Here is a 24,764-nt window from a genome sequence, read left to right on the forward strand (position 1 = left end):
TCTGTGTGGAGTGTGAATGTGTAACACTCCTGTCTAACATCTGAGCCCATTGTGTCCTTAGATTTCTGTATCCAGACCTCTGAGGAACACAAGTGACAACTTCAGGTGTAATGCTTTAAGAAGATAATATGTATCTGAAAGTGCTATACTCATGAGCATGTAAGTTTATGTATCTAAGGCATTTTTGAATCTTGAGTGGGTGATAAAAAATCAATCTTCTAAAAAGATAATCATTATATTAATAACATAAGTATTTTCTGACTCATCCAGATACCATATATTATGTGCTAATACTGTATTATATTTGAGTTTTGCATATCTTAATAAGAAATGTTATGAAAATATAAAAATGTTGATATGCTAATAAAGAGAATGAAGGGCCCGGTATTCTTTTTTTTTAAATCTTCAATTTTTTCTTTTTATTGTGCATGTGTATTTGTAAGAAGGTACACATGTGTGTAGGGATGCAATGTTCACCAGGGGGCCAGAGGACAGCAACTTTGGGTATCATTCATTTGATTACAAACTGTACGGCTTAGGCTTCTTGCTAGCGAGATTGTATAACTTAACTCAACCCATTACTATTAATCTATGTATTGCCACATGTTCCATGGCTTTACTTGTATCCCATTACATATTACTCCTTGGGTAGTGGGTTGGCGTTTCCCCACTCTGCCTTTATTCTCTCTTTATCTCTCTTGTATTTCCCTGCCTGGCTCCACCTGCCCCACCATTGGCCAATGCAACTTTATTTATTAGCCAATGGGAGCAACACACATTCGCAGCATCCAGAAAGGCATCCCACAGCACTTCCCCTTCTCTGTGTAATCAAAAAGGAAGGTTTTCACCCCAACACAGCGAAACTATGGTATTCTAACCAGAATGTTTCTAGATAAGAAGAGAATCAGTCCATTGTGTTAACTAGTGGGGAGTTCTGGAGGTAGATGAGTCGCATTCACAAAGTTCTCATCTGACCATGCCAGTAAGTAAATCCACAGCACCCCACACCTTGGAAATCCGAGTCCTGGCCTTTTCATCTACCAACACTGTCCTCCACCTTTCAGATTCTCTCATCTGTCAAATCTACACCAAATACCACTCTCCTCAGGAGAGCCCTTGGGGGATCTTCTTAAGTAGATGGTTGTACCCTTCTTTTTGCTCCCAATGTTCTTGGTCTCTCTATGTCCATTATACATGGATATTTTTTTCTTTTTTTTTTTTATTTTATTTTACAATACTATTCAGTTCTACATAATAGCCACAGATTCCCTTGTTCTCTCCCTTCCTGCCCCCTCCCCTTCCCCCCCAGTCCACCCCCCATTCCCACCTCCTCCAGATCAAGGTGTCCCCCGAGGACTGGGATCGACCTGATAGACTCAGTCCAGGCAGGTCCAGTCCCCTCCTCCCAGATTGAGCCAAGCGTCCATGCATAAGTCCCAGGTTTCTAACAGCTAACTCATGCAACGAGCCCAGGACCTGGTACCACTGCCTAGATGCCTCTCAAACAGATCAAGCCAATCAACTGTCTCACCTATTCAGAAGGCCTGATCCAGTTGGGGGCCCCTCAGCCTTTGGTTCATAGTTCATGTATTTCCATTCGTTTGGTTATTTGTCCCTGTGCTTTATCCAACCTTGGTTTCAACAATTCTCGCTCATATAAACCCTCCTCTTTCTCACTAATTAGACTCCCAGCGCTCCACCTGGGGCCTAGCCGTGGATGTCTGCATCCAGATTCCTCAGTCCTTGGATGGGGTTTCTGGCACAACTATTAGGGTGTTTGGCCATCCCATCACCAGAGTAGGTCAGTCCCGGCTGTCTCTCGACCATTGCCAGCAGTCTTTTGTGGGGGTATCTTTGTGGATTTCTGTGGGCCTCTTTAGCTCTTTGTTTCCTCCTTTTCTCATGTGGTCTTAATTTACCATGGTCTCCTATTCCTTGTTCTCCCTCTTTTCTTGATCCAGCTAGGATCTCCCGCTCTCTTTCTCTCGACCCTCACCCTTCATTGCTCCCACTCATGTCCAGGCTGTTCATGTAGATCTCATCCATTTCTCCATGTCTTTCTTGGGGTCCTGTTTTCCAGGTAGCCTCATGGGTGATGTGTTCATATCAGCATTGTTTGTAATAGCCAAAACCTGGAAACAACCTAGATGCCCTTCAACTGAAGAATGGATAAATAAATTGTGGCACATATACACAATGGAATACTACTCAGCAGAGAAAAACAATGACATCAAGAGGTTTGCAGGCAAATGGATGGATCTAGAAAAAATCACCCTGAGTGAGGTAACCCAGACTCAGAAAGTCAAATATGGTATGTACTCACTCATAGGAGGATGCTAGATGTGGAACAAGGATGACTGGACTGCTATACATGGATATTTTAAAAGATAAACATTCCTCATCAAGGAATGCTCCTCAGAACTGACAAATGCCATCTGTGGATCTTATGAGACTATGGACATTTCCATAACTACTTAGCGTCCATTAATGTCTGGGCTCCACATTCATCTAGAACCAGTTCTGCTGTCTCTTTCCCACACACTGACTTTATTCTCTGTTATTCTGCTTTCTCCAAGACTTTTTGTTATGTGTGGTCATTACCTCTGCCTCACTGTGACCATAATTCCAGACAGAAACAACTTAAGAAAGGAAAGATGTATGTGAGCCTCATGGTTTCAGTTCACTACCGTTGGAAAGATGTGGCTGAGCAGCCCAGTGCCTGGCAGTGGAGACTTCACATCATGGAGAACCCAAAGTAGATAACAACAGGAATCAGAGGCTTTACTTTCAAAGACCCACCCCCAGGGACTACTTCACTAGCTCAACCCCACCTCCTTCCACAACCTTTCAAATCAACACTATTGCCTTGGGAACAAGTATTCAAACAATGAGCTTGTGGGGGACCTTTCAGATTCAAACTACATTATCATGGTGTTAAATATCATATAATAGTTATTACACTAAAATGGGCTTTTTTGTGATTTTGAATGTCATGTGTTTCTTTTACTATCTATCATACTTCTTCTTTTTGTTTTTTGAGACAGTTTTTCCTTGTAGTTTTGGTGCCTGTCCTGGATCTTGCTCTGTAGCCCAGGCTGGCCTGGAATTCACAGAGATCCACCTGGAGTGTTGAGATTAAAGGCATGCACCACCACCGCCCAGCCCACCCATCATATTTCCAAGTTAGCCAAGTATATATAAGTAAATACATGGATTACAGACACCATATGCACAAACCCAAATCACAATCTAATCACCAAACATTTTTCTCATGCAGGACTATTTGAAAATCTCAGATAGCAATCCCAGCAGGTTAACAGTTTGATGGTATGCATGTCTATAAAAACCATGTTAGCTTCCATCATCTAAGGAATAATGTCTGTCCATGGGACTCTGTGTTCCCTTCCCATCTAACTTCATGTTCTTTCTCTCTATCTGTGTTTCAGAAAATAAATCATAAAAATACAAAAATTAAAATAAAAAAAACAGTGAGACAAAAAATTCCAAAATGAAATATAAAATTCAAAACAAAATTCTATGGGGTCTGTTTCGTGTTGACCAACTCCTGCTGGTATGGGGTCTGTCCTGGAGTGTGATTGATATACCAGTGACACTCTATTGGGAAAAAAAAATGATTTTTTTTCTTTGAGCTGGTATCAATTGCGAACAGGCTCTTGATTACGGGGTGGAAACCCATATCCATTTCCTCCTCTCAGTGCTGGGACCCCATCTGCCTTGAACCTGTACAGATCTATTTTCATAGACTTAGTTTCAAATCTACATCTGTTCCACTATCATTTGCTAAGCATTTTGGTAGTTTATTTGGTCACAAATGCACTGTCTCATATAAGAAAACGTAAGAGGTCCAATCAAACCCTGTACTTCAAAGCATAAATATTGCATCATCAGTATCACAATATTACCATCCTCACATGAATTAGGAAGCATACTTAATATTTGTGAAATGAGGTTATCATTTTATCAAATTTTCAGAGATATCATACATTTTCCAGATAAATTGAGGAACTACTATCATTAATATCCTTTAGTCCTAATATTTTAAATTTACAAGCCTATGTCTGAAATATAAACCGTAAGTTGCCTAGAAATGATACTTTGGGAAATATCCAATGATATAAAGAGGTGATTAAGCCAATGGGTAAATCACTGGCACCAAGTTAGTCTTCCAACACCTCTATGTTATGGCACTTGGTTCCCCATATCCTCCTTTTCTTTCCCAGCAGTCTGTTTGGTGTCTGCACCTATAATATAATGTTGCTGTCTCAGGGACTGGCTCCATCTCCCCATTGCCAGTGTCCCTAAGCAGTTTCTGCAACTTTTCTAGGCTTCCCTTTCCCTTTTTCCTTTGTTTGCAGATTGGGTTTTGAATTACAGAAAGACTGCACTGAAGAGCGGGGGGGAAGCAAATCCAAGGAAATTTTGCCAACCCCCAAAGTCCTCCTCTGATAGAGGAAGACATTATCTTGTTTCTGACTGACCCTACTGAGAGAAAGGAAAATGAACTGATGATAAGGAGTTCAAAGTGCAAAGTACAAACTGGAAAGAAAATATGTGTGTATTTTGCAATGTGTTCTCTCCAAGGATATGCCAATCAGAAATGATCAGAGGTTCTTATGAGTAATAACAGACTAGTAAGTCAATAACATGGCACTGTCCCTTAAACAAAACAATGCAAAATTCAGACAAAAAAAATTCCCCAAACTAACCAGATCATTATGGGATAGTTCTGCGCTGTGTGTAGTTCTGTAAGATAAATAGAGGAAGGTAGGGCAGACCCAGAACCTTGACACAATGATGATGAAAATGCCAGCAAAAGCAGGTATGTAAGGGGCTCCCATGTGGAGTATCATATTTATGAAAGAATAAAATTGAAGCCAGATTTTAGTGTAAGGCATAGGATTTACATACAAGGAAACATTTGGGGGCCATTATTATTATTAAATAATTGATTCCAATAATTAGATATCTTTTAAATTAGATATTTTCACATCTCTAAGAAAGAAACAGGCAGGAAGTCTCTTCTAATTTCTCTAACTATGTTTTAATTGGTTCCTCATGATTTGAGATGCTGTACTGATTTGCAAACTATTTAAACAATTGGTGGGAGGGAGCAATGCCTGTCCTATAAAGGTGATGATATGCAAACATGAGATGGTCAATACAATGGCTTAGTTTTGTTTCAAGGGCTTTTCAATGGAATGGTGGCAAAATCTGAAATGAAACCATAAACAATGCTAAAACTAACCTTTTAAGATTTGTTTGTGTGTGTTTTGTGTGTATGAGTGTTTGCCTGCATGTATGTATGTGTGAAATACCTTCGGAGGCCAGCAGAGGACATCAGATACCCTGGAACTGGAGTCACTGTGGGTTGTGAGCCTCTATGTGGAAGCTGAGAAGTAAATCCAGGTCCTCTGCAAAAGCAGCAAGTGTGGGTATTGCTAAACCAGCTCTCCAGGCCCCTAAAAGGAATTTTCAGTTTTGCTAAACACATTAAATCAAGTTTGTCTTAAACTAGAAAAATGATCTAAATAAAGCCAGCCAAACCATGATATTCTGGTCCCAACATATCATTATCCCAAGCTTATTGAGTTACTTTAAATTACTAAAGTTAGTAACTTTTAAGTGACACAAATAAAGAAAAATCAAAGGATTGAGGGGAGGGGTAAAGTGGCATGTTTTGATGGAGTTTGTCCTTTAGAACTTTCAATCCTTTTTTAAAAACATTATCAAGGGCAAAAGCCTCAAAAAATAAGCTCTTATTCCATTGTAATTACAATGTAAAGTTGCCCCTTGAAGAACTCCGCTTGCAAATTTATAATATTAACCCCACACTAGGACGCAGAGTTTGCAAAAACATGTTTGTTAAAAGACAGACATCTAAAAACAAATAGAATTGTCTCCCAACTCAATCGTTAGAAGACGTGCTGCTGATGTTTTTTAGTGGAAAAATAGCAATTTATCAAACAATATTTCTGGATGATTAAAAAAGATCACATGAAAAAGATGCTTGCCACTGTGGTCAGTAGAAATTTAAATCAAAACAAGAGGAGATATGACGATAGACTAATGAGAATGGAAAGAAAATTTAACTGAGAGCAACTGAGACTATCTCCTGCTGCCAAAAGGAAACATGCTTTAGCCTCTTGGAAAACAGCATGGCTATTGTCTAAAGTCTTACAGTGCCTTACCAGCGCTTGGAGAGATGGCTCAGCAGCAAAGAGCACACTCTGCTCTTGCAAAGGACCTGAGATCACATCCCAGCACCCACTTCACCTTACAACCACTTGTCACTTAAACTCCAGGGAGATACATTGCTTCTGGCCTCCCCATACAATGGCACTAATGTACACAGACACACAGACAGACACATAAATGCACATAATTTAAATGAAAATAAATATTTTAATTGTGCTTACCTATTAATCATGCTTTTGACCTATGGATCACATTTATAGGTGTTTTATTCAAGAGAGATGAAAAGATATGTCCATTAAAAGGCCTATAGACAAATTTTAATAGCAGCCTTATTCATAATTTAAAGAATTTGGAAGCAATCCAAATTTGCAGGAACCATTGAGTGGATAGGCAGAATAGGATGAAATTGAAAAATAGAATATTACTTAGGAAATGAAAAGGGAACAAATTAATAATACATACAATAGTGTGGATAAACTTTAAAAACAATACCCAAAAATAGAAATCAGGCACACAAAAAAACTATATGCCATTCAATCTGCATGTATTCTAAGAAATCCAATGATAAGGACATAAAAATAGTTATAAGAGAGAGGAAGGGCAGATTGTACAGAAGTATGGCAGACCTTTGGAGTAATGGGAACATCTTATAACAAAATTGGATTTAAGCTATGTGGGTGTGTACTGTTGAGTTGTTTGTATAACTTAAAAAAATTATAAAGGGGAAGTTAAATAATTTTTGCTTTTTGTAATTATACTTTGATATACCTGATGATATACCAGATTACTGTTTCAGAAAAGTTCTCTGTATGTGAATAAATGTGCAACTTCGTGCCTGCAAACACACACAAACACACACACACACACACACACACAAATAAAGCAGTCAAGCAGCTGGCCTTTCATTAATGGTGGGAATTCAGAAGATTCACTCATGTGCTATGGCTGCATGCCACATGACTAGTGGACTTTAAATAATGGAGCATTTTACAAACAACACATCCACAACCACCATGAATTAGCATCACTCATCAATAAGTTTTTCTCATCTAATTTTTTTTCACTTCTTGTTTATTTTTTCCTCTAAGTGAAAGGAAAGTTGGCAATTGACCAGTTGGGAACCCAGCCACCCCCCAGCTCTCCTAACATGTTCGAGCACCCTTTATAGGATCTTACACTTAACTGGCATCATTTTCAACAGGGCAATAATGAAAACGTTACCATCAGATCTCAGTACATACTGCAAGGTTATGCTTTTTACTTAAATGGTTCCTACCCACAAAAGTAAGAACCTGACGTCACCACAGCAGGCCCACAGCAGTGTTGGGTATGTGAAAAGCCATTACCAGAAAGATTCATTTCTACCTCACTCTAGACCTTTTGTTGTAATTCCTTATATAAAAATCCCCTTTTCCCCTTGACCATTAATACTGATAATTATATCTGTATTTCTTAAGAATATTATGAGTTGCCATTTCTGCATAGTAGCAGATTGAATTTATTCACCTTACGGATATATTATTATCACAGATAATAACTGCAGCATGATAATTATCATTAATTATTCATTTGGATTAAGAGGCAAATAGGCTTGTATTCAAGGGTCTTCCAGAGCACTGTTCATTGTTCCTGAGCCCCGTGTGCCAGTGTGACTAATTCATACTCTTTTCTGAGCCACTGTTGACATCTGACGGGTCCCATATGTATTTATTTGAAAATATAATAAAAGGAGTGAGGATACCATCTCAAAATGGAGTCACTAAAACAGACATATGGCTTCTTCGCTGCCCTTTAAGTGAGAGCATGTGATTGTCTGTTAGAGCCAGGCTGCTGTGAGCATTGCATTAGTAGATGTGTATGTATTCCTTTCTCTGCATCCTGGACTTGGACTATTTAAACATATATAAGTCTGTACATTTACATAATAGCTTTTTGTAAAATAATAATAATAATAATGTAAATGATACAATTTATCTTTTGTTGAACCAAGTGCTTTGGTACAGTTTGCTTGTATTTCCATTTTAAAATAACTTAAGTTTAATATGCAAAATGCGAGTGCAAAGTTTGGAAATCTGTGATGACATCAAGATGAGAAAGGAGCAAAGCAAAGGAGGCAGACAGCTTGTAAAAAATGGTTCTGGTCCTGGCTTAGTTAACACACACTAATATGGAGATGGATATATTGGTAGCATCTTTTTTCTCTTGGTCTTAGTCCTTATCTTTTCAATCTGTAACTTAGATTTGTGCTTCTAAATAGAAATAAAGAGGCAATTGGTAGTGTGTCGAATTATATCTGCAAATCTCAAAGGCTTAGCTGACTGAGGTTTGCATATTGAAATGACTGCATGGTTTTACCCCCGCCCCTCTTTCTGCCTAGTGGAGGAATGAAGGGGACGACACAGTATTGACTTGTATTTTAAGTCGTTTTGTGCTTATGTTAGTCAATACGCTGCATGTCATCACTCCTTTACTACTCAGTATTTTGCCGTGCTGGTGGATGGCAGCTCATGTCATTCCCATTTAGACACAAGAAGCTAAGCTAGATTGGTGGTAGTGTTACTCAAGCATTGCTACTTTAAGGAGTAGTACTTAAATGGAGAAGATTAAGTAGTAGTATTTAATTAGGAGTACACAGTGATGGAGCTGCATCAGGAACCTACATCTCCTGACTCTTAGGTCCTGTTTCTATGTCTCCCTGAGCACATCTGTCTGTACACAGTCTAATAACGCTGAGGGGGGAAAGGAATAGAACTTTGAAAACTCTATTCCAGATGCACAGAATTTCAGAGGAAGAAAACCTCAGGATGGTGGTGATGGGGCTCTGCTGGTGCCATTCCACGCAGCTTTTCTAAGAAGAAAACCATCACGGTAAGCACCGTTTACCCTCCTAGCAGATTTTTCCAATGCTTGGTACAGTCTTGTGGTCAATAGGCACAATGCCAGCATATCTCCAGAACTTATATTTATATAAATTAAGTTCTATGCCCCTGATCAGCACCACACTCCAGCTAGTCACTCTTCTTTTCCTCCCATTTTACACACTAATAATCCTAGTTGTTCATGTAAGACTGATAGGGGACATGCATAGAGATACACTTGTGAATAGTATACCCAATTCTCATTTGTTAGTAGAAAACACACTTTAAGCTGGGCAGTGGTGGCGCACACCTTTAATCCCAGCACTCGGGAGGCAGAGTCAGGAGGATCATTGTGAGTTCGAGGCCAGCCTGGTCTACAGAGTGAGAACCAGGAAAGGTGCAAAGCTACACAGAGAAACCCTGTCTCAAAAAAAAAAGAGAGATAGAGAGAGAAAAGAAAACACAGTTTAATCTATTATGCTTATAATAATAGTCATTAATATATGTTTAGCATATGCATTATCCTGCACTGAGCAAATTCTATACATTATCTATAGAGAAGACTGGTGACTAAATATCTCCCTCTGACCATGGAGCTGTTCAGAAAGAAGCTTTAATCTACAAGAAACAAGATTATTTAACAATTAACAAAGTAGGAGAATTACGTTGAAACCTTTCTTAGGAAAGATGGAGATATAGCCATTTCCTGGCATGCAAAAGGTCCTAGGCTCTATCCCCCAAGTGACTAGGCTGGAGAATCCTAAGTTCAAGGCCAACCAGTGAGTCATTGTCAGACCTTGTTTCAAAAAGACTGAGAAACAGGGTCACAATGCTTACCTACCATACACAAGGCCCTTGGTTCTATCACAAGAACCAAAAAATTCATTCATTACTTCTTGGGAATTTGGACCTTCACTTTGTTTCACAAGCATTCTCCCAATATAAAATAGTCTAGGCTCTAGCCCAGGAACCAGAGTTGTACCTCCGAGCAGCACAAGGGCTCTGCACTTGAACAGTGTCTGTCTTGTTAGAAAACGTACATAATGTACAAACATTTCCTAGGAGTGAAACCACTACACAGAAAAAGAATGTAAAGAGCAATAAGAGAGGTGGGGTCTGGTACATGAGCTGGCTTTCTGGATCCCATCACCGGTGGTTGGACACCTTGCTCATCCTTGACGCAAGTAGGGAGGGCCTGCGTCCTGCCTCAACTGAATGAACCAGGCTTTGCTGTCCCCCCATGGGAGAACTTACCCTTTTGGAGGAGGGGATGAGGGGTAGATGAAGGAGGGATCAGGTGGCGGGGGTGGGGGGGGAGTGGGAGGAAGGATGAGAGGGGAATCTGTAGTTAGTATGTAAAATGAATAAAAAAATTTTTTTAAAGGAAGGTGGGTGTAACCTTGGTCAAATTCTTAGGATTGGATAGACAGAGAAGGCACTGTGAGTGAAAGCAAGGAGCAGTGTGGATAGAGACTGTGCATCTCAAGTCAGCCAGAAAATGCAAAGATATTCATATGAATGCATGTTTTGAAAAAAAATTGAATCAGAACTCACAAAGCACCTTGCACTGGATAAAAATGTTCCTGCTGACTATATTTAATTTGTTGTCAGCCTCTTTAATTTTTCTGAACACTTTTTCTCTCTTGCTCTGAATAAGATTCTTTTCTGGCTGCATCTCTTTGATCTGATTGTTTATGTATTTCTTTTGGGCCATGTTATGTTGACAATTCTGTCGACTCCTTGAAATCAGATTCTAAAAATGGAATACTCTTCTAATGGTGATGATCACTTGAATATAAAATAACTTGGAATCATGGGGGAGAAAGCCATGAATTACAGTTGCTTTATAACTGGATTACAGAACGCATCGATGGGCTGGAAGAAGAAACCAAATGACATGGATTGCTTGTCCTGATGCTCTCTGCTTTTCAGAAAGGAAAACTGACTTTAAATCAATCATATCTATTTAAGAGAAGGTTAAGAGCTAGGATTTCTTGAAAGCTGGTGTTGTGCAAAGGTTCCCGCTAAGTATTTCCCTTGTCATTCCTGACCCTCATGGTGACCCTGCAGTACTCCACAGCCAGATCAGGAAACTGAGGCTGAGACACAGTAGCAGTCTCGAGTTTTTCCAGCAGCTTTCCCCCGCTCCAAAGTGTGTATTCTTAATTGCCATCTCCTAATTACAGCTGGGTGACAGCAGAGGCTTTTCAACAGTGTACAGTACAGTCCAGTCACATTGCTATCTACAATAGAGAATTCTGGTAGCAGTGAAGAAAGTGTGGGATTAGGAAAAGTGGGAGAAATTTTCAGTTCAGGAGAGAGACACGTAGGATCGATCTTAAACTAAAGTTAACAGTGACTATGGGAACACTTGGTCACTTGCCAGAGGATGCTGATGAAATGTCCTTTCGAAAGTCAGGTGATGGAAATGCCTATTCAAATAAGCCACAGGATAATTGTGTTGCCATGGTTTATGTAATTTTCCTGTGGCAGAGGAAAGCCAGCTTTTATTTCTCTTTGTCTCATGGCTTTCCAAGGTAAAACGTTGTCCCAGAAAGAGATAGTGTATCAATATTATATGTCAATAAACAGACACAGATTTTGCATTTGAAACATGTCACTGGATGACCACTAGAAGTTACTACCATTATAGGGATTTTCATTAACCTCACTGGAAAAGACCCTTGCTTGATGGCTTCTTTAGATCTTTAAACAGTTTGTCAGTGATGGCAAATTCTGTAGGAGAGTCTATTCTGAGCCATTAACTTCCTGAAAGGGGAACATGGGCTGGTTACCAGAAATGCTGTAACTGAAGCCGATTGGGCTGCAGGTGAAGGCTGGGTGTTTGTCTTGAGAATTAAAAACTATGAGACAACTTCTGTACATAACTGATTTTAAAAAAAATAACACATTTTTAAAGGTAAAAAAAAAAGAGAGAAAGAAATCCCAACTAAACTCCCATCACCAGGTCTCTGAAATACCTTTCCGTCCTTTTGAAACAAACATGAGCTTCAGCTCTCTGCTCTAGCAGAAGTGGGAAAGATGCTTTGATAAAACTGGATGCAGTGACACATATCTATAATCCCAGCAGTTGGGAAGCTGGGGCGAGGGCAGGGGGCTGCCTCAAGTTCAAGGCATAGTAAGGTTCATGCTACCCTTAGCTACAAAGTGAGATTCTGTCTCAAAAAAAAAATCAAACAAACAAAAAACAAGATGCTTTGGTATGTTTGCACAATTGCATGCTTGCATGATTTTCAAACTTGATTAAAAATATCAGTAACTATAATTCATTTCCCTAACCTAAACTGCTGTGCAGAAAGCACTGGGTACATGCTCATTCCTTGCTTTTGAAAAGAGGGAGTAATTATTCACATAAATGGCTTCTGTTTCCTTCATGTTAAAAAAAAAAGACAGCATACACACATAAGTCAAATAGAGTATAAGGAAGAAATAGATGCAGTGTAATAATGATAAGAAACCATAATAGCTGCATGGAGGTAGATAGCAAATTGCCACTCATTACTCCAAAGGGGAGAAAGTTAGTGGGTAATTAGCAACATCAAATGCCAAATGGAAGGATAGTCTGTAAGACAACAGTAAACATATTCTATGTTCCATGAGAAAGGAAAGGCTGGCAGAAATAATAGCAGAGCAGACACAGCAGCCGTGGCAAGAGGGTTTTTTATGAAATGAAAAAATAAAGTGGATCTTTCCATCTCTCTTTCTCACTCCCAGTATTGTCACTTTTCAGCTTATTCTAGACTAGCAGAAGCAACAGCCTAATTCAGGAAGTCAACAACAATGAGCCTCACAATGTGAAAAAACTTGCACAGCCTTGATGCAGTGAGGAGGGGCACTCAGACCAGCCTTAACTGAATGTATCAGGCTTTGTTGACTCCCCATGGGAGGCCTTACCTTTTCAGAGGAGGAGATGGGGGGTGCGTCGGTGGGGGAGGCCCAGGGGGAGCAGGAGGAGGGATGAGAGGGGGATCCGTGGTCAATATGTAACATGAATTTAAAAAAAAATCTCCTAATAAAGAAAAAATCTTGCTCTCGGTGAGCTAAAACATTTGCTGGGCAAGAAAAATGCTTTCCAAAGGGGGAGCTATGAAATAGAAAATGGTGATTCAGCCGTGGAAAATCAAAGAACGCATAATTATGCTATTGTGAGGAAGGACCTAAGGGATGTGAATCAGTCTGGTCAGCCACATTCATATGCACGGGAAGTAATTAAGAGGAAGAACTTTCAGAATAAAGACAAACAATGATTGGAAGATGTCTACATATCGACTAGTTTTCAGTATTCACCGGAGTCAAAGCTCCCTAGGCCAACTTAGATGCCTTCATTTCAATGATCTTTAGAGAGATTTTGGTCTTTTCTCTCGGTTATCTATTAATTGTGCAGGGAAGCTTTCGGCACATATGTAGATAAAATGTGTGAGAGTCATATGTACAAGGAGGAAGCTTGCAAATATTAACAACTGTTGATTCATCTTCAGTGATTTCAGAAATGTTTAGATGTATACAAAGTTCATTTACATCATCCTGTTTTCTCTGCATACTCCATACTTAAGGAACTGTTATTTCAAATCTTAGCCATGAGAAATGAAGGCCCAAAGCTTTGTCTTGCTCAAAATAAAGTCAAAGCTTGAACTCAGATCTCTCAAATTGCTAAACTTGAGCTCTTGGCAAAGAATAAGCAAAAATATACATTACGGTTTAGAAGAACATTATAGAAAACAAGACTCAGACAAAGTTAGGATCTTCCCTCATTCAGTCGTTACAACTGACCTATAAGGGAAAGTGGGGGGGGGGATGAATGTGAGTGGTAAGGATGGTGATAAGGAAGAGGAGGGTGTGGAGGGACTGTGGTGATGGGGTTGTAGTGATGGTGATGTCTGTTCTGTAGATGAGAAAAGATGAGAGGTTAAGTGACCAGCTCAGAGTCAGTCACATAGCAGAACTACATGGAGAGACGACAGGAAAGCCTGTGTTTCAGCTTCTTTACTGGCATCCTAGATCCTTCCTTCTGCCATCCCAGTACTATTTTGTACCTCAGCTATTGTTTTAGATTGTTATTGCCATATGATAAGTATCCACAAATATGGATGTCCAAAACATACATTTATTTTCTCACATTGTTCCTAGGTCAGGAGCCTGGCTCCACATAGCTGGTCCTTCGGATCAGAGTGTCTCAGTGCGTTGACTTTGGAGGTAACTGGTTAATGTCCCTTTCCAAAAACTCATGTGATTGGAAAAAATTAGTTCCCTGTGATCATAAAAGTTGTGGTTTCTGCTTCCTCACTACCAGGGGCCCCTTGCCTTCTGGGGGCCCTTACAGTTCTTTGCCTTGTGGTCCATTCACAAACCCTCTTAAATTATGGCTGCCCACTACACTGACTTCAGAAGGCAACTTTCTCTGGGTTGTTGGCTTTCCAATAGCTCACCCAATTAGGTTGGGCCCTCTCAAGACAACTTCCCATGTGGTCAAACTGATAAGAAGTCTTAATTATATGCACCAAATAAAACCCTATACTTTTTCCATAAAATTTAGCATAATCACAGAAGTGATACCGTATTGTCTTTGCTAAATTTTACAGGTAGAAGCAAGTTACAGGGTCTCCTCACACTCAAGAACAGAGGACTATAAACAGTCATTAGACATTGAGGATTGTCTTGGAACTCTGCACAATACACCTATGTCAGCATGACAACCTTTAGGACTCGTTTTCTGACCCCTACAACTGAACCACTCCTGCTCCCAGGTACTTTCCTGTATTTACCTAGCGTATCCCTCAGTGTGGTAATGGCTTGTCCCCCAACTAGAGGTTAATCCCTTCCAGTCAACAATGTTATATCATCCACTGCAATATCTCCAACATCACTTGCAAGCCCTGACACTTCTTCAGCACATGATAAATGGCAGCAATTAATATTCAAATGGCCTTTCTTCAGAAGTAGTAGTGCTTGTCAATAAATGAGGTTTACCAGCCATGATATCTTCGTGGGTTTTCAGCCAGTCTCACATTCAGGCACCTATGACAACTCAAACACCTTCATCACATTAGCAAATGCGGCTCGTCACATTTCCACTGGTGGCAGGTTTCTGATCCATTATTTCTTTGCTATTTTTCCACTAGAGATCAGTTCATGCTAATGCTAGCCATGGGAATTTATCTTTACAACCCAGCTGATGAGCCCAGTCTTACTGTAACTTGCTATGCTGTGTTTGCCTGATATCCCTGAGAGGTCTGCTCTTTTCTAAAGAAATGGAGAAGTGGATCTGGTGGAGAAGGAAGTGGGGGGAGGGACTGGGAGGAGAGACTGAGGTTGGATATATTATATGAGAGAAGAAAAATAATAATTTTAAAAAAAGAAAGTGGGGGGGGGGGGTTGGGGATTTAGCTCAGTGGTAGAGTGCTTGCCTAGCAAGCACAAGGCCCTGGGTTCAGTCCTCAGCTCCCGAAAAAAAAATGTTTGAAGAAATTAAAAAAAAATTATAATTTATATTTGGGCTGGAGAAATGGCTCAGAGGTTAAGAGCACTGGCTGCTCTTCTAGAGGACCCAGGTTCAATTCCCAGCACCCACATGGCAGCTCACAACTGTCTGTAACTCCAGTTCTAGGGCATCTGACACCTTCACACCAATGCATATAAAATAAAGTTAAATAATTAAAAAAAAAGTGGAACTTCAAGCTAACTCATTTAGAATTACATAAATGAATAAAAATTTGATTTATCTAGTTGAAGACTGAGATATGGTCTAAAAATTCAGCAGCATTAAAACAAAAAAAAAATGCAGAACAGGGGAAGACTATGACCACATATTTTTAAATGCCTACAAGCAAGAAAGTCTATGAAGAAAACTAAATAAAATATTTTGTAAGAAAGCAGAGGGAAAAGTTGAGGCCATAGAAAACAGATCCATCAGAAAAAAAAAAAGTGTTTCAAAGTCTAAAGCCATAAACTAAAGCAAGCAATTCAAGAAACTCTACAATGGAAACTAAACTGATGTGCATGGTTTACTGAAATCTTCACAACATCACATCTCTGCATCCACCGGCAACTTACATTCACATTGTTCTTGAAAAATATATCTAGAATTTATTTTAACATTTTCACAAGTCGAGGACACTGCAGTTTTTGTTTGTTTGTTTGTTTTGTTTGTTTTTCTTTTTCAGGTCACCATTGAAAAGCTTCGATTATTTTATCTCCTCACTCGTTTTTAGTCCATTGTGTAAGGCAGAGTCATGGTGTATAGCTCAGGCTGTCCTTGAACTTGAAGCAATCCTTCTGTCTCAACGTCCTGAGTGCTGGGATCCCAGGCCAGTACCACCAAACCTGGATCTGTTTTATCCTTTTTCATATAAAGACTCACGATGTGGATGTTTTAAAAATCCTTTACTCTGTCTACATAATGGGTCACTGAGATAACCACAGAATGTCCCACCTCAATAATTATTAAAGACTGGAAAAGGTATACTTTGAATTTAGAAGACATTTAAACAATTGGCTACAGCAGTCTTAAAAAAGATCTAAGGCAATTCCATAAGTGGTTCATTGCCCCATTAAACAAAGGCATACCTCTGGCTGCCATGAATTCAGGATTCTTTACTGATAGAAAAACAGAGTTTCAAGATGCTCAAAGCAAAAGCATGTGAATTATGTATGAAAATAAATGTACGTGTGAATACTATGGGTAGCTCAAAGTGAGAAGAGAAGCAAGAGGCAGAGAAGAAGCAGTTGATAGTTTAAAAACGCAGACAATAAACAAATGAAGACAAGAAAATAACAGAGGTCGTCTGTTATTTTATGCTCTGAGTTTGAAGACAGACTCAGGTCTTCTCTGTGCCCAGCCAATTATCTGCAGTCCCTGTACAAAGACCAAAGGAAAGGGGTGTATGTGAAGGCCAGCAAAGCTCTTGTGGGCTGAAAAGAAGTCAGCAGTGTAACGATACCTCAAATCTATATTTGTCAGGCTCTTACAGTAAACTCTGCTTTCTGCCGTCTATTAATAGCTGGCACTTCTGTAAATCTGTATCTCAGCAATGAGAGCCAATGTACATAATGGTGACCTGAGGGCTGCAAGAGCTTCCTGTGCCCTCAGGAGAGGCCCCGCGCCCTCTGCAACCTTAAACTCCCATCCAGACAGGCTCGCCCAGTTGTGCAATGTGTGGAGAGAGAAAGCCCATTTCCTTCATTTGTTCTGGCAGCTTGGAAGCCATTCCCTCGGATGTTAGCACAGCATGATTCCCAGTGTAGGGACCTCTGTAAATATCGTCAGTGAATGAATGGAAGTCAGTGCTACAGGAGATTTTCTCATGAAACTTTCTCATCTCCAGCACCAGGACAAAGTGGATTTTATTTATTTATTTACTTTTGTCAAGTATCTTGGTGATTTTCCAAAACGCTCATGAGCTACCCTTCTCTACCTACCCTAGACCAAGAAGTCTCTGTCAATAAGCTTCTTATACTTTTCCCACTATCCTCCATCCCTTCCCTTATCCTACAACAGTGCCTAGTTTTCAAACTTACTCACTACATTTTCCTTGTCACGATGTTTTTCCTGGTTTACTATGGAGAGTCCTTCATTGAACCTACAATCTGGGCTAAGTCATTGTTTCTCCAACATGCTGAGATTTGTTCCTATTCTTCTTTCCTTGCTAAATGCCTTAGGCAATTGAGTCCATCAGTGGACTTTTTTTAATAATATATCTTTTTAATTCTTTGATAATTTCAGACAATGTATCTTGATCCTATTCATCCCCATTCCTCTCCCAACTCCCCCCACATATACCCCCTTCTCCCTCCTCCCTGACTTTATGTCCTATTTTTCTTTTTAGATGAGACTAGGTTCTCTAGCCCTTAGAATCTTTCTATCCTTTTCTTTAGTGTTCCCTTAGTCTTAGGCTTAGAGGTTGAACTGCAAATGTACCAACTGCAGGCAGGCATTTTGGTCATTTGGGGCTTGCTGTAAGGGTCTCCATTTGCTGCAAAAAGAAGCTTCATGGATTAGGGGTGAGAGCAGAGCTTTTCTGTAGACACAAGACTGAGGATTCAGTATGCATGTAGAATAAGCTGCTTAGGAAGGGAGGCAGTAGCATCTTCTCTTGTAGCTTCCATGACCAGCTGTCGGTGGTTGGGTAAGTTTGGTAGACAATTGGCAGACATTCCTTTTAGCCTCCAAAGCCAAGTTCAAATTCAAATCTCCCTCCAAGAAACCTCCTTAGGTACCTTTGTCCACCTGTGGTCTACTATATTTTATACTACATCAGAGGCCGATCCCCTCTTCCTCCCCACATAGACCTCTTGAAGTCCTTAAATCTAAGAATGCTACTTTCAAGATAGAATGATTATGTCTAGTCACAGAAATTCAAAGTATTTGGTATAATATTGCTCATTCCTTAAAGCTGACCTCTCCTCATTTACCCAAAGATGTAATATTTACATTAATATATACATAATACTTTAAACATCATATCAGTGAAGATAAATATAACTCCATATGTAAGAAGGAAAACAGAAAAGAAAGAAAGAGGAGTTAATAAACCTTTGAGATGATTTAGTAAATGGGTTGTTTTAATTATAAGATAACTTTTCCAGTGAAAACTAAGGAAAGCTTTGGATTCCCAAATAGTACAGTATTCCATGATTTTAAAATCGCCTAAAAAATTTGATTAATTCATCTTTCTTAGAGGATATGTAAGTGACATGCACAACAAGAGCTTCTTTTAGCTGGGCAGTGGTCCACAGTGGTCCACACCTTTAATCCCAGCACTCAGAAGGCAGAGGCAGGAGGATATCTGTGAGTTTGAGGCAGCCTGATCTATAGAGTGAGCTCCAGGACAGCCATGGCTGTGTTTTATATCCCAGATAACCCAGTTAGGCTTGGTAGCTTACTGACAATAGTACTCGGAAGGAACCTTCTAGATGCTTAACTCTACAATATAAAAATTGAGATATAAACTCTGGTCCTAACATTTGTTTAACACTCAAAATGTGATGTCTTGTTAGAGTGCCTTTGTATGGTCTTAAACATTATGAAAAGAAGGCATCTTAAAAATCCTACCTCAATGAGTATATACTACTCTGGAAGCTGGAGAGGAATTAATAGACCCCAGCAAAGAGAAAGACGAGGACCCAAAGAGACACAGTGAAGACAGATGACAAGCAGTCAACACCAACTGTGAGAGATGCCAAAAGCCCAAAATGGTCTTCTGCCAAGACATGCCCTTCCCTTGCTATATCTGAACCTCTACTCTTAAAAACTCATGCCTTTGGATAGAAAGGTCTCACAGGTAATTGCTGTCAAAAATAAACACACACTGAGGAGATGGATTCATGGGTAAGAACATTTGCTGGGCAAACATGAGGATATACAGGTTTGTATCCCAACACTCACAAAAAAAGTCAGGCATAGTTGCACATGTACCTATAATCCCAGCCCTGTATAGGAAGAGACTGGGGATTGCTGGATCTTGCTGGTGGCCAGCTAGCTACAGTTCCAGGAAGTGACCCTCTGTCAATGGAATAAGATGAAGATTAATAGACTAGGACCCCAATACCATCCTCCGGCCTCTCAGAATATGCCTCTACACATATGTGCACATATCACAACAAGAGAGAGAGAGAGAAAGAGAGAGAGAGAGAGAGAGAGAGAGAGAGAGAGAGAGAGAGAGAGAGAGAGAGCAGTGGAAGCTACAGATCAGCTATTTTCATCACAGGGATGGCAATATCTCTGGAAGCCTACATAGAATGGGTGTGTCTAAAGACAAAATAGAATGCTTATAGCTCTTGCCACAATAGATCCCACCTACTTTGGAGTCCTTTCAAATAGCTCTGAGAATTCCTACGTGTGGTTTTCATCTAATATTCTAGTAAGTCTTAGAATGTAGGTGCCAAGGTGCACCCAGCATTGTGGTCACCCTTTAGTGGCTACAGATAACCCAAAGAACAACTGTGCTAAGAGCGAGCAGGGGCTACTTGCTGAAGCGCTCTGTGTCCAGAGGCTCTGGTTCTGCTGTCAGTGCCTTCAACGCCGCTGCTGCTGACTCCAACACTGACCTCGTGCGTTTCCTGGGAAGCCATCTTTCCTCCCAACCAAAGATTCGTCAACTAATGCTCCTTATGTCTTAAGTCACCTGTCTCAGCATTTTAGAACTTTGCTCATCGTTTTCTACCATTTCTGTGTCCTAGGACTCGGGATGAAATAATTTGAGGTAACTTGTTTGAACAAATTTAGTGAAAGCCATGTGGGAACTCATTCCACCCAGTCCTCGGACGTTGATCCTTCCTGTCTGGCCTGGGACACACCTCGTTCCCTCAAGAGACAAATGGGCTTTCTTTTCTTTTTTTTTTTTTTAAAGTAGTACTTTATTAAAATACATTCTTAATCTTAACCTTTCTTAAAAACCAACTAAAACTACAATACAGTAAAATTGTTTAAAGTACTTTGTCTTCTGGCTTCCCACCACTGCTGTTTGAAAGGATTGCTCTACCCCGAATTCCCTGTATGTGACCAACTATTTTTGTCTTTTTCCTCTCCGAGAGAAAATTCTGAAGAAATTTGTGTTTCATCTCATAGGACCAGAAAGATCCAAGCTGGATGAAGTGTGATGGAAGAGAGAAATTTTTAAACTGCAATGTCTCCAAAAATCATTTCCTCAGAGACTTTCTCAGGAAACTTTAAGAACACTAACTACACCAGTCAAGGTAGTCATCAGAAAGATACAAAATATGAGAATCAGGAATAGGCATTATAACTCAGATACACAAGGAACCCTGGGGCAGGGAGGTGTTTGCTCCAGTCAAGGAGCAAGAGGTTGTGGAAGACACTTTTTAAAAAATGGAAGTACTGGCTCACTACAACAAAGTAGAGTGTTGAGAAGAGATTTAGACAAGCAGGACTAAACTTGTGAGAAGAGCATGGGGGAACTAAGGGAACAAGTAATTAGAATTGTCAGAAATAAAAATTTAAATAGATAGAAAAACAAAGGTAATCTGCATCCATCCCATCCCGTTCCTTATCCCTAAATCACACAGCATCAGAATGATGCCCATGCTAAATACCAGTCTCATCACAATTTAAAGTAACTGGTTCAAGAAGACCATGCACACAAAGTAGGGATTTATATATGTTGCAGATGAGGAAATTCTAGATGCTTCCAGAAAGTGGATCAATTCAAAGTGTTACCTAAAAAAGAGAGATAATGGCCAACAGAATTGGATCTAAATGGTAGAATGGTTATTTCTGAAGACAGGCAAGTGTTAGTGGTTTGGAAAAATAGTTAATGGAGCCAATCACCAACAAAGCTGAGAAACACATAACCCACCTTAAAGTCTATGCATAGACATATTTAATAAAAATAAATATTCAAAACTTTTTAAGGGACTGTAGATGCTATCTTGGTCCTGCCTATCCCACTGTTCTCTTGCAGCATCCTCAATAAACATTTGTCTTTTTCTATTCTGGTTTAAAGGGTGAATTCATTCACTACCTACCAATCCTGCCAATCCCTTCCCCAACAAACCAGAAATAAACAGGAGAAGCAGCAATCAGGACAATGAGCCCTACAAGAAATCTGAGTTTTAGAATGTACCTAGATCTGAAGCAAAGTTAAGGCAGATGACACTGTACTCCCACAGATGCCACACGCCATGTGCTCCTAACAACAGTCATATGAGGCCAGGCACTGCTGTTACCACTTCACAGACAGAAAACTGGGGCTCGGTGAAATCAAATCAGTTGCTTGCAGTCACAATTCACTTATTTATTCAGTAGCTATTTATGGATCAATGCTTTTCTACCTGCCAGACTAGAATTTTACCAGACTGCTCAGACTTGTAAACTGCATGTTCTTCTCCCTTTACTATTTCGTCTCCCATGAAAACAGTCCCAAAACTAAAAGAGATCTCAAGGCAGACTCTGTAAAAGAATATGTTTCTATGGGGAATGGAAGCCCTTAAAAAGATGTAATTCTGGCTATGGCCAGTGAAACTAATTTAAATGAGAAGGAAATGAGTGAAGGTCAAAGTGCCGAAAATAGATACAAAATTATCTCCCTCATGAACTCAGACTTTCTAATATACTAAATGAGCCGGAAAGAGATCAGGACAAGAAAAAGTAGAGAAAATAGGCACAAACCTGAAAGGCTGAATCCACGAAGTTTCCCAGGGAAAGCAAGATGGTTTCACAAACGTCCAAGATTTCCAAGACAGGCCATAATAAACCCAGAAAGGAAGGTATGCATTTTCTCCTCAAAGACACTGTGTGAAATTAACAAATACTAAAAAGGGCCACATTGCCCTCTTCCTTTTTCTTCATCGAGGAAATAAATCATAACTAAAACCATAGAATAGTTAGTGCTAAGTTGACTGAAAACCAAATCAAGAGAGGAGCTGGTAAGTAAATGTTTAAGAAACTTACATGAACATTGAAAGTTTGCTTGTGTGCAAGAATTTTGAAGTTCCCTGTGTCATTAGTCACGGCGTCATCTGAAAACTAAGAGACTCATGAAGAAACAGAGTTAAGTGTCAATACGTGAGAAAAGACCGGCTTTGGAAACTGAGGACTACTGACACAGAGAAGGTTCTCAAACACATTGTTAAGCTATTTAGTAGACATTCAGGAAGCGGGTGTTTACGGAAGGGCCGGGGAGCCAGGCTTTCCTGGACTAAAGCCCTGTAAGGACCTGGACCCACAGTGACCACCCATCTCACACTGTGACGCGTCCTCCCTCCGCCCCTTTCTCTTCTCTCCACACATCTGGTCTTTGAGCAGAAACGCATTTCCAAACTATCCGTTAATCCAGTCCTCCCGCCCACCGCCACAGCTGGATCTGAGCCCTGTCTTGTCTCTCTTAGGTCTGTCACTGCTGGTTTTTCATATCATCACGAATGCAGTCTTCATTCAGCCAATTGTCCTTCCAACAATGCAAACTTAGACCATATTGCACCCCTAGACAAGACACCTTGGTGGCTTCCCAGCCTTTCCTCACTTCACTGACTAAGGCCCTGCCTGATGAGACACTCTTTTTCTTCAAAGTTTCATTCCAACCTTAGTCTCCTTTAACACAGCCAGCTCCAGCGCTGCTGACTTTGTGTGAGTATGAGCTACAACCCCCTTTCTTACTTCAGAGTTTTAGCTATCACTTCTGCCTGGATGATCTCCTCATGGCTGCTGCCTCTCATCTTCCAGGTGTCATTGTCCAGTCTCTCATAAGGGATGCCATTCTTGGCTCTTTTTAGACATTTCTGTGTCATTACCCTGCTCCTTCATAATGCCAATCTCAATTATAACTTGAGTGTGCTCCTCTTAGTCAGCTGCACAAGAGCAGCAGCCTTGTCTAGTTTGATCTCCTTTCAGTTCTCAGCACTTAATATATTGTGATAGTTGAAAGAGACTCAAACAATACCAGTGGTCAGGGAGAGGGAGAAATAACTAAATCCTGAATTTTTTTTTTATTTTAAAATGGAAAGTAACAAGTGGGTAAGTTTTCCAATATAGCTGTGGTAGCACCATATGTTAGGAGCAGGGTGAAGAGAAGGGTAGATCAAAGGATTGATAAAGATGCTCTAAGGACGAATCCTACTCAATACTTTTGACAGTAAATTTTCCAAAGAATAGAAAGCACGATTTTCAAGTATGCAAGTGGGATATGACCTGGAGATGCAGTTGGAGCTCTGAAGGACAAAAATGACATGGCTAAAGTGACAGGAGAGTTGAAGCTAAAAAGAGGTTGTTCAGGGGCTAGGGAGATGGCTCAGTGGTTAAGGGCACTGGCTGTTCTTCCAGAGGATGTTGGTTCAATTCCCAGCACCCAGGTGGCAGCTCACAACTGACTCCAGTTGCAGGTGATCCAACACCCTCATATGGAGATACATGCAGGAAAATAAATGCAATGCTCGTGAAAGAAAAATAAATATTTTTTTAAAAAAAGAGGTTGTTCAAGCTGGTTAAGTGTAGATAGAAATGTAGTAGGGTTCAGTGAATTATCTAACTGCACATAGAAGGGGAGTGCTAACTTACCAGTGGTTTGTGAAATGTGGTCCTGATGGTTAGGGAGAGCATTTACCAGTTCATTTACTGTTCAACCTTATAAAAACAATTCCTGTCTACAAGGAAGATGAAATCCTATATATTAGCTGTAATATTCAGGCCAGCAGGATCTAGATACAGGATGGGAATGATACCAAGGTAACTTATAATTCGTGAACCTCATATGATACAAGGAACCCTCTTCTGTAATCATATGTTGGGAAATATGGCATCATCCTGAAGGAGGTAGCAGAAATGAGACAATGTAAATGTCCAGAATTTTAATAGTTATAACACATGATAAATAATGATTAAGAGAAGTGGAGCTGTATACCCTTAGCATATAGAATTTTTGAGAATTAAGACATTATCTCCATTTATTTTGAGAGTGGTATGTGATGAAAATTAGAATTCATTAGAACTATTTTCAACATGGCCTGGATGTACAAGTTCATGCCAGAGGATGGAGGTGAGTTCTAATGGGTAACTTTGGTCTCTTTGGTCTAACAAAATCAAATGAACTCCCTAGCAAACAGAGACCACTGTTTCTGGAAAATACATGCATGATCTTTTGAAGTACAGACCAGGGACACATGCAGTGGGAGATTGTTACCTCTATAGTCCCTTCCAATTCTAAGCATAGTGTTGCTAAT

General features: G+C 40.0%; 1 long non-coding RNA gene across 1 annotated transcript in view; it reads left to right on the forward strand.

Moving 5' to 3' along the window:
- Positions 1-15,057, forward strand: part of LOC107401345 (uncharacterized) — a 234,171-nt gene extending 219,114 nt beyond the window's left edge. Inside the window, exons 5-7 of the long non-coding RNA XR_006075665.2 lie at positions 8,988-9,084; positions 14,223-14,288; positions 14,675-15,057. This is a non-coding gene — a long non-coding RNA (uncharacterized LOC107401345). The remainder of the gene's footprint in view (positions 1-8,987; positions 9,085-14,222; positions 14,289-14,674) is intronic.
- The last annotated feature ends 9,707 nt before the right edge of the window (positions 15,058-24,764 follow it).

The sequence above is a fragment of the Peromyscus maniculatus genome, chromosome 9, assembly GCF_049852395.1.
Source record: "Peromyscus maniculatus bairdii isolate BWxNUB_F1_BW_parent chromosome 9, HU_Pman_BW_mat_3.1, whole genome shotgun sequence".
NCBI lineage: Eukaryota > Metazoa > Chordata > Mammalia > Rodentia > Cricetidae > Peromyscus > Peromyscus maniculatus.